The following is a 10076-nucleotide window of genomic DNA, read 5'->3' on the forward strand; positions in this document are numbered from 1 at the left end:
CTATTATTGTTACCCTGGAAATATATTACGAATAGTTTAATAACTCAAACACAATTAAATTAATTTACAATAAATTAAAACAATCAATGCCATTAAAAAAACACAAAAACATTCCACTAAAAATAAAAAAGAAAAACTATTACATCACCGCAAACATATATTTATAAAGTATATGTCCAAAAATAAACCACCATTCAATCTTGACAACTAAGAGTTCTTCCCTCAATTTCAAATCTAACACAAAAATAAACTAATTTCATTTAATGTCTAACAACCCAATAAAGCAACAAGAATTTTTCCCAAGTAGAACCCGATATCATCTTCTAAACTGACATCACCTACAAGAACCATTTATTACAATTAATAAGATGTATGTAACAATAAAAACACTAATATAAAAACTTAAAAATAATAAGTGAATGATATAAAAACTTTAAGTATATATACAACATGTCATGCCTTCTTTTCATTTTGGAGATAATAAGAGCTTACTTGATGCATTTGGATTTGCTTGATGACTTGATTCATGAGAATGATTATTCCCACGTGGCGTTTGTTGAGCACTAGAAGCATCGGTACCCTATAAATTATATATAATAGAAGTTAAAATTGTTTACAACAATAGCTAAAAGGATTTGCAAACTAGTAATAACTTGTAAAGATTAAAAACAATGATATATATCAAAAGACCATTAAAAAGTTTACCAACAATACCATCAAAAATCCTACAACAAAACCAAAAATAAAATAATTAAATATGCAACCATCAAAACATGAACAAAACTTATATATGACAATAAAGGGAAAATAAATGAATTTAAAAACAATGATAAATATCAAAAGACTATTAAAAATTACCAACAATACCATCAAAATCCTACAACAAACCAAATTAAAATAATTAAATATACAACAATCAAAACAAAAGATTAAAAAAACTTATATGTGCCAATAAGGAAAAAAATAAATATATTTAATCCATAGTGTGACTATAGACTAACAACAAATTTGCTACTCTAATACATATATATATATATATATATATATATATCTATTATTTATAGAAAGAGAGGCGAGATATACTAAATAACACGAGAGACAACAAAAAGTCAAACCTATGGACATACAACGAGTGCAAACTAGATATACATGCATGCAAGCGCATGTGTGCAAGACCTACATTAAAAAAAAAGGCAAGACAAGAAGCCTGACCTTCCTAGATTGAAGGCTCATGCTTATGGGAGGGGATGAATTAGGAATGTGAGGGATGCAAACTAGAACTCATTAAGTGGAATTAACACTTGTCCACTTTTAGTGCATGCAAAGAGACTTGCATAAAATAATAATAATAAAAAAAAACCTCAATAAGATTAATGTGGGTTTTATTTTGGAACCAATTTTAATACTGTTACTTAGCAAAGTGGAACTGGGTGAACAAAGTGGAATTCGGTGAATGGCCACTTTGAATTAATAAAGTTTATAATACTGAAGATGGTCAATGATATGCATATAATGGACATTCTCTTCAATGCATTACATCATTTTGTAATAAATAAAATAAATTAGAATATTTGATATAAGCAAAATTATAAAACGTTATAAAAAAATTCACTGATTATAAGAATTTCTTATGTAATTAGTCAAACCAAGAGCCCGTAACTCACGAACACTATGTTGTGTGGGCTTTGTTTTCTAGAAAAATCAAATAAATACGAAATACCATTTGCTTAATTACAAAAACAATACAAGTACTGATCATGCACAAATGATTCTAATAGAATAATCACAAAGAAATTTAAGGAAGGAAAAAAAAAAGGAAAATGGTATTCTCTCTATTATTTGATGACCATAACAAGCTGTGAACAAATAAAAGTAGTGGGAAGGAAAACTCACTTGCTCTCCAACAACCCCAATCACTGGTACAAGGCTCACATGAATCAGGCAAAAATTGTCTTTACCTATAATGTGTGGAATTTAAATTAGTCAAGACTGCAAAATATGCTACTACAAGCATGAACCACATACATACCACTGATACAGTTGAACTGTAAACCACAGTTGTTTGTATGGCAGGAATAAAACCCAACACAAGTTACTTGAAAACCGTTTAAACCTGCTTAACTATTGTGTTTCACCTATATTCATTCATACCTATGAAATCCAATTTTTAAAATGCCCAACCATTTCATTTGCCAAGTTTCTATTCAAAGCAAACCAAATTGACACTGAAAATGCCATTTGACCCCAACCTAACTCTAACATTGCCTTATCTAGTTATTTTGTTTACTGAAATAACCTTTCCTTTTCTTTCCTAAATTGGAACTTCATCTTTGTTACATTAAACCATCATTTAAAAGTTCTTTGGACACCACACTTTTTGGCCCAAGTTTCACTCACCAAAAGTTCATATAACCAAAATAAAAGCAGGGTAAATACCAGTAAAATAAAAACGTTTCTTATGCACTCATGTAACTCCCTAGCTTTCTCTCATTATATGAATGACCCATCTTCAAACTCAAAGACTCTAAATGAATAGCCAATGTGGTTGTCTCAGACTGATGTCAATGTGATATAAACTGGGGTTGAATTCTGGATCAATACACCCCCAGCACGAAATAATGGCAATGACAACAGGTGGCAACTGTGTTATCATGTGAGTTCTTTTGTGCACATTACATAATGGGTCTTCAAGAAGTAGTGAGATGTGGCATTGTGTTAATTCCAATAGTATAAGTCATGCAAATAAAAATTAAGGGACACAGACAAAATTCTACAAAGGCTGTCTTACCAACAGAAAATGACAACTGGCGCAAAGCTTCAATAAATGGCATAGACTCAATGTCACCTAAGATACAAATGAAGCAGTATCACCTGTGAGTGTAAATATGTTAAAATTCAAGGAAGTTGCTTCAAACTAAGCTTTTGTTTCTCCAGCTTATTGACTGAAGGTCTTGGAAAGGACCCGCATAACTTCTTTGGGGAAAAAACCGAACATACTAGATTGTCCTGAGATGGCTTTAATTAGTATATTCAATGCCTTTTAAACTCCATACTTGTAGAGGCCCTGTGACAAATGTAAGAAAAATCTTGGCATTCTGATATCTTAGCATGATATCATGTATAATATTTTTCAGTCCAACTCTCTTTGTACTAAATCTATTTGACTCAATGGCATTCACTACGCCGAAAAAAATGGAGAACAGTAGATCTTCCTGAGATAGTTTTAGTTAGAACTTTGGGTACTCTTTATGACAAATGAAACAAGTTAGGATAAAAAAGATCACAAACTAGACCCATGCAAAGTTCAAAGCACTAGTCAAATGGAGAAAAAGAAAAAAAAAATACACACATTCAAACTTTGAACCAACATCAAAACATCCAGGAATCAATACAAGATGAAGCATTCAACAAAATTTTACCAACAAAAGGTGCATTACTTGTGTTGATAAATTAGACAGAAATCGCTGATCAATGCATCAGTGTCGACAAGAATTTCAATTTGAAGGATGACAAAATAGTAAAAAAACAAAAAAAAAAAAAGAGCGAAACCATAATATGTACAATTTTTTTAATTAATTATGCATGCAAGGGTGGTTTTTTTTTTAAACATATATGCAAATAACTCATTGACTTTTAATAATACTTTGGATAAATAAAACTTTTTACATAGAGAATTTGCAAGACAGATTACTAGTTGTCTCTTGAGTGCAGATAAAGAGTCTCTAGCAAACAGAATGCTAGTTTATTACACCAATAAATCTACATTTAGCAACCTAAAATATTTGATGACTATATTTGGCAAATGGCAAAAAAATAAATAAATAAATAAATAAAAATAATAATAATAACATTGGTCACAATATTTTCTACCGTGTGATGCAGATAATGCCAAGTATTGTATACATTTTGTCCACCAATTGAGAGGCCATTGACAAGCATTTCCAAATTTCTAGCCAGTCATTTTCTTTTCGAAATTGTTCTAAAATACAAAAATAATGATCCAGTATTTAGAAATAAGCATGCAAATAGTGCAATTATTATTGGCTTTCCCACCATAAACATATTAATAAGATTTTTAATATGAACATGCTCATCAACAGTAAACCTTAAAAAGTTTCCAATAACTGCAGATTTTTTTAAAATTTTAACCCTCCTGATTTGACTCCAATGATTGAACTGATTAATAATATGCAAAGAACCCTTTAATCCACCTTGATCTAAACCAATGATGATGAATACAATATATCAATTCCTTTTGCAACAATATAATTAAATCCACATGATTGAGCTTAAACAAATGCAAACAAGTGAAAGAGAGATTGGTGGAAGGCACCTCCATCTCTAACTCCAATCAAATCAATATTTATAAATATAAATAATTACATAAAAAAATATATTTAACCTCTGCTGCCATGTGACTGTCAACAGCAATCCAGAGGCACTGTTGTTCATACAATAATCTTAACAAAACGTAACTAAGAATTCACGTTCTAGCGATGAAAACGAAAAAAACATGAATACAATATTTGTTCATTACTGGTCCGATTTGTTGCAATGTGGTTGTCAATCAAGTTGGTGATTAGAAGCAACCAAATGTCTGGAACCAATGTAACAGTTTCTCAATTTTAGAGAAGATCATGATTAAGTAGAATATAATACATTTCATGATAACTAAAGGCATCAAATATACACAAATGGTATAAATATACTTTGGCCCCTAATAATATTCATGTATGCCGATATTAAAATACAGTAATTTTTGGTGAGTATTGTGATTAATTCAAAAGTTTGCTGACCTATTTCTTTCCCTGCTTTGAATAAGAATCCTTCAGGGTAGCAATCCTGCTGGCCAGCTTTTCATATGTGGAGCCAGGATGGGCTGCAAAATATCCTAAAACAAGAAAGACGAATAAATAAATGAGTATAGAACTGGCGTGGATGATAATTGCCTGGATGTTTTAATCAAAACAACATATTACATGAAAACACAATCAACTGGAATGATTATATTAAAAATTAAAGCCACATAGGCTTGAATGAAACTGGAACTGGACATCCATTGGCAAATTACAGGCCCTACATAAATTTCCATATTCAGCTTATGGGAACTTGCATTAAGAGAATTTATCAGGTAATGGAATCAACTAAAATATTAAAGTTAGTGAGCATAAAAAGTCCACCAAATATATATATATATATATATATATCAATTTCATATGTAAAATTGTATAAACTATATAAAACAAAAATCTAACTTGGAAAACAAAGAGCTTTCTCCTCATAAATTCATCACATTGTTGAACAATATTTCATGAGACAGGGCAGGAATAGATGACCTAGTTTGGATCATGTCAAACAGAGAGTGATGCAATGTATGGTCAAAACAGAAGAGTTAAGAGAAGACTTGGTTTGGAAAAGTCTGGCAACATTACATGAATATGTGTAACTGTGAAGAAGACATTTATCCCGAAACAACTTTAATGTTCTTTGTTTGGTTTTATTTGAGAGCTTTCTAATCAGAAAATGGGCTAAAAATCAAATCATTATATTGCCGTTTGCTTGAGTGGTATATGATAAAGTCCAACCATCTATGGAAAATGATCACACTGATACTCATCAAGACCCACAAGAACCAAAAATGAAAGGTCCATAACCCGATTAGAGAGAAATAAGACGCAACTAAGGGCATTGCAACATCGGAATCAATTCCCATAGTAAAAATACAAATTAACTAACTCTAGCAAAATAGCCATCAGTCATCCATGTTTACCAAGTTAGCAAAGTCCTTTGTATTAAAAATCTTCTCCACAAGAACTGTGTTTCATGGGTTGAAGTAATGAAGTAAAGGAAGCAGTTCTTCTAATAAAGATATACCTAGCAAAGACACAAATACAAAACACTGCAACCGCTGAAGGTGAATGGGTATTTCTTTAGCTATATCATGATGAATGATGGGGAAAAATGGTGTCCAATTTTTCTCCTCTATCAGAATACCAGCTGACCACAAAAGGAATAATGAGCTTTCTTTATAGATAATCACAGGTTTGAGGCTCGTCACCAATAGAACTTCCTCACAAATATAAGTATGTACCTCGTGCTGCAGCATCTTCTCTCCATTTCAGCTCCTAGAATGGAATAAAATGAAGCATTAGACAAATAAGTTCAACCCATATGATGGACAACAAGATAATGCAAACTAATACACATATCATTTCTCCTGAAAATGAAAGGTATACTCAACAGTTCCTTGAAAAGAATTACACTTCTTTCTAAACTTTTAGAATTTGAATGATCCAAAGCATGATTTTTCAAGTTCTTAATGAGCAGAGGGTGAAAACACATATTTTATTTAACATCACTTTGATGGAAAACTACCTGTTCTTTTTCATTGAGTTCTGCCTCTTTGGCTTGAAGCTCCCTCTCCTTTTTCTTTAAATCCTAAGTAAGAAGGAGAAAAGAAAATTAAAGTGAAATTATGAGCACAAAAGTGCATTTAGTAAAAAAAATAAAAGATAAAAAAAAACAGTCAGAGACTGAAATAACTACATAAGAGAATTGAGTCGGTGCTTGAGTACCCTTATACACCTTGTTATTGCTAGCAAATTCAAGTTTTAGGTCTAAAAAAACTCATAAAAATTGTCCTGTAGAAGCTCTAAGCCTCCAATTTAGTTGCATATGAGAAGAACTAACATTGAAGTTCACCAAAACCCAGTCCAGATTACCACTAAATCATTGTGCTTTTCTCTATTACAACAAATGGCACTAACATTTATGCAATAAAACGCAGTGAAGTCTCGCAACTCAACTAGCAAAGGAAACTAGAACATTATTTTTTATAATGACTACAGAATTCCTCATTATGTAAACTTTCCAGAAGCTACAAGGATTCATCTGCTATCTTATCAAACATAAACACCAGTTGCAAGGAGAAAAAAGAGAGACCCAAAACCCTGCATGAGGCAAAACCAAAGAATTATCATCATGCTAATGCTCGCAAGAACCAAAGTACTGCATGAGATCAAACAGTTGCATTTAAATGGGAACAAAATTATATTACCAAGAAAAGTGATGAAACAACCCCAATTGTTATCTCCTTAGCTGGGTCAAGGGCTTTCGCTTTGATGAAGTGGCCTCATAGCTGCCATTGAATAACAAATCAGAAACAAAAAGAAGCTACATACTCATCCAAACACAAAGAAATCATTCTAATAATATAAGAAAATACCACACCAAAAAAAACTTTAAAAAAAACAAGAGCTCAAATGAGATAAAGAACCCTAACCCTAAAAAGACACTAAAATTTCCAAAAAAATGCGAACAAATCTCACGTAGAAGAGAACACCACCGAATCAAAACAACAACCGAATCGATTGAGAGGAGTAATAGAAAAAGGAAAAACCTCACGGATCCGGGAGAAGATCGACGAGAGCTTGACCAAGGGTTTCGATTCTTCGAAGGAGCAAGAGAGAAGTGAGGGAACCCTCATGTGTCTTTCTTTTTGGGGGCTATGTGAGTGATGGTAAGGGATGAGAGGAATAGTTATAAAAGCTATGTCTCAATCATATTGTTTTTGGTTCATTTCTTCTTCTTTTTTTACTTTCTTTTTATTAATTAATATTTTTTTAAATGAATTTTTTTATATTATTTGTGCACATTTCGAACTTCATAATATTATATATATATATATATATATATATATAAGGAATAAAATTACTTGGATACCCATATGGAATTGGTAGTTTGTTTTGTATAATCATATATCCTCCTAAAAGGACTTTTATTTCTTCTTCTTTCTTTATATTGTTTTAGAATTTTTTTTAGTTAATTTTTTATTATTAACACTTTAATCGGTTATAAAAACAAATTGTATGCTAGGTGCCAACATTTTGCGATACTAGCTTATGAGCCAAAAAAATCGCTGCAAAATAATGTGTTACAATCTGTGTCGCAAACCAATTGCACACTAGGTGCCAACATTAACAATACACCAATTCAATTTAACATAAAGATTATTTTTTTTATTTTTGTATGAAATACTTACAATTTCATTAATTTATATAATGAACATTATTTGTTATTATACAAGAGCAAGTAAAAACAATTATTCATTAAATATTTATTATTTAAGTTTAAATATTAAACAACTACCAATAAAACTAATTTAATTTAACATAAAAATTAATTTTATATTTTTTTATATGAAATAATTATAATTTCATTAATTTATCTAATAAACATTATCTTTTTAATAACATGCATTTTTTTCAATATATATATATATATAATATCATAATCCAATGTTAAAAAGTAATTTTTAAAAAAATAAATAAAATCAAATATTTATTTACCAAAAAAATAAAAATATTTTTTTAGCAGCTTGCAATAATGAATGCTAATCTTTTAAATTTTTTTATTTCAATAATTATTTATATTAGTCAAATAAAAAAATATAACAAATTAATTTATATAAAAATAATAAGTTAATTAATTTTTTTCAGTAAATTTGTAAATTAATTTATTAATTTATATATCCAAATCGATATTCATTAGATTGTTATTTTTACGAATGTGCTTATAATTTATAGAGTAAATTATCATGACATTATTTTTTGTATTTGTTTTATAATGATTATTTTTTTTAATTTAATTATTATTCTCAATATAAATCTCAAATGTAATTCTGATAATATTATTATTATTAAGCCATGCTCTACTAAACATAAATATAAAAATTAAATAAAATTCAAAACATATAGCTCTACCAACAGAATGATTTCCGTCACTAAATGTCTGATCTATTCTAACACTTTTAAAGATTCATTGGTATAAATAATATATAGCTACTACATTTAACTATTGCTATAGATAAGTATAAGTATAGAGTAGTAGTTATACCAATGGAACAATATTTGTAAGTAAATGTCATATTTATTCTGACAAATTGAATGTTCCGTTGGTATAGATAATCTATAGCTATAAATTTGACTGTTACTATAGATAAAAGTCTACATATACCAACAGATTAAAATCCGTCAGTAAATATCTTATATATAGTGACAGTTTTAAAGTATCGTCAGTAAAAACCAGTCTATAGCTACGAAATTTAACTGTTACTATTGAAAAGTGTCAGTATATGTCAATTTTTTTGTAGTGTAGATTCTAGCACCCTTGCTTTCTTCAATGAAAAACATAGAAGGATGAACACCTTCCTCGGGGAAAAGGGGTGCTCAAGCACCCCCCCTGACTCAATCTCCTTCCGGCCCCTGAGTGTAACTATATATGAAAGCGGTAAGATATTATAAATATCTAGGAAAAAGACAACAATTACTTCGGGACAACAATTACTATGATGGTAACAACTGAAATGTTTTTGATTGTAGAGTGTAAGTCATGGGTTGAGGAAAGATGAGGATTATTTGTAATGTTGTTGACTATACATTTTATCGTGTCTTCTCAATTGTATTTTATTGCTTCTATTTTTATTAGAGCACTAGCCATGTAGCATTTGTTTATCTTGATCTCTTAGTAGCAATATAAAATTTTCTCCTTCTATTAAAAACATGCTCGGTATGAACTTGTGCGCCATTAGTTCTATATGAAATTCTTCTATAGTGATACTGTCATGCTCATAAATGGTTTTGGGTTCTTTTTATCACCAAATCCATTCTTGTATATTCATAAAACAATTTTGTTGATATTAGAACAAATGTTGCTATACATAGAGCAAATTTGACACTCTTAATTTTGAGGGTCAATGTTTGAAAGGGACACTATCTTTGTGCCATTCTATTTACAACAATTGATTGGATATGTTTTCTCTAACAAACAGATAAACACAACAATTTTTGGATAAATGAAATTGTCTAGATGGTGATAATTCTCATTCATATGTTGTATTGTACAAGAATAGCTTAATATAGCCAAATGATAAAAACTATTCTCCTAATTTACATCCTGGTTAGCCTAATATGTACTAGCTAATAGTAGCAGTAAATCAATGATTGGTCTAATATGTAGGAGCTAATAATAACAAGAAATCAATGTATAATAACAAGATAAGATTATATCTCAATATT

The 10076-nt window shown here is 29.9% G+C and overlaps 1 long non-coding RNA gene across 1 annotated transcript; it reads right to left on the reverse strand.

Moving 5' to 3' along the window:
- Positions 1–4582: 4582 nt before the first annotated feature.
- LOC120280036 lies at positions 4583–5980 on the reverse strand. The gene is made up of 3 exons (XR_005542240.1): positions 5875–5980; positions 4797–4891; positions 4583–4597 (listed from the first exon to the last, which is right to left on the reverse strand). It is a non-coding gene; the product is annotated as an uncharacterized LOC120280036 (long non-coding RNA).
- Positions 5981–10076: the final 4096 nt, after the last annotated feature.

The sequence above is a fragment of the Dioscorea cayenensis genome, chromosome 17 (assembly GCF_009730915.1).
Source record: "Dioscorea cayenensis subsp. rotundata cultivar TDr96_F1 chromosome 17, TDr96_F1_v2_PseudoChromosome.rev07_lg8_w22 25.fasta, whole genome shotgun sequence".
Lineage (NCBI taxonomy): Eukaryota > Viridiplantae > Streptophyta > Magnoliopsida > Dioscoreales > Dioscoreaceae > Dioscorea > Dioscorea cayenensis.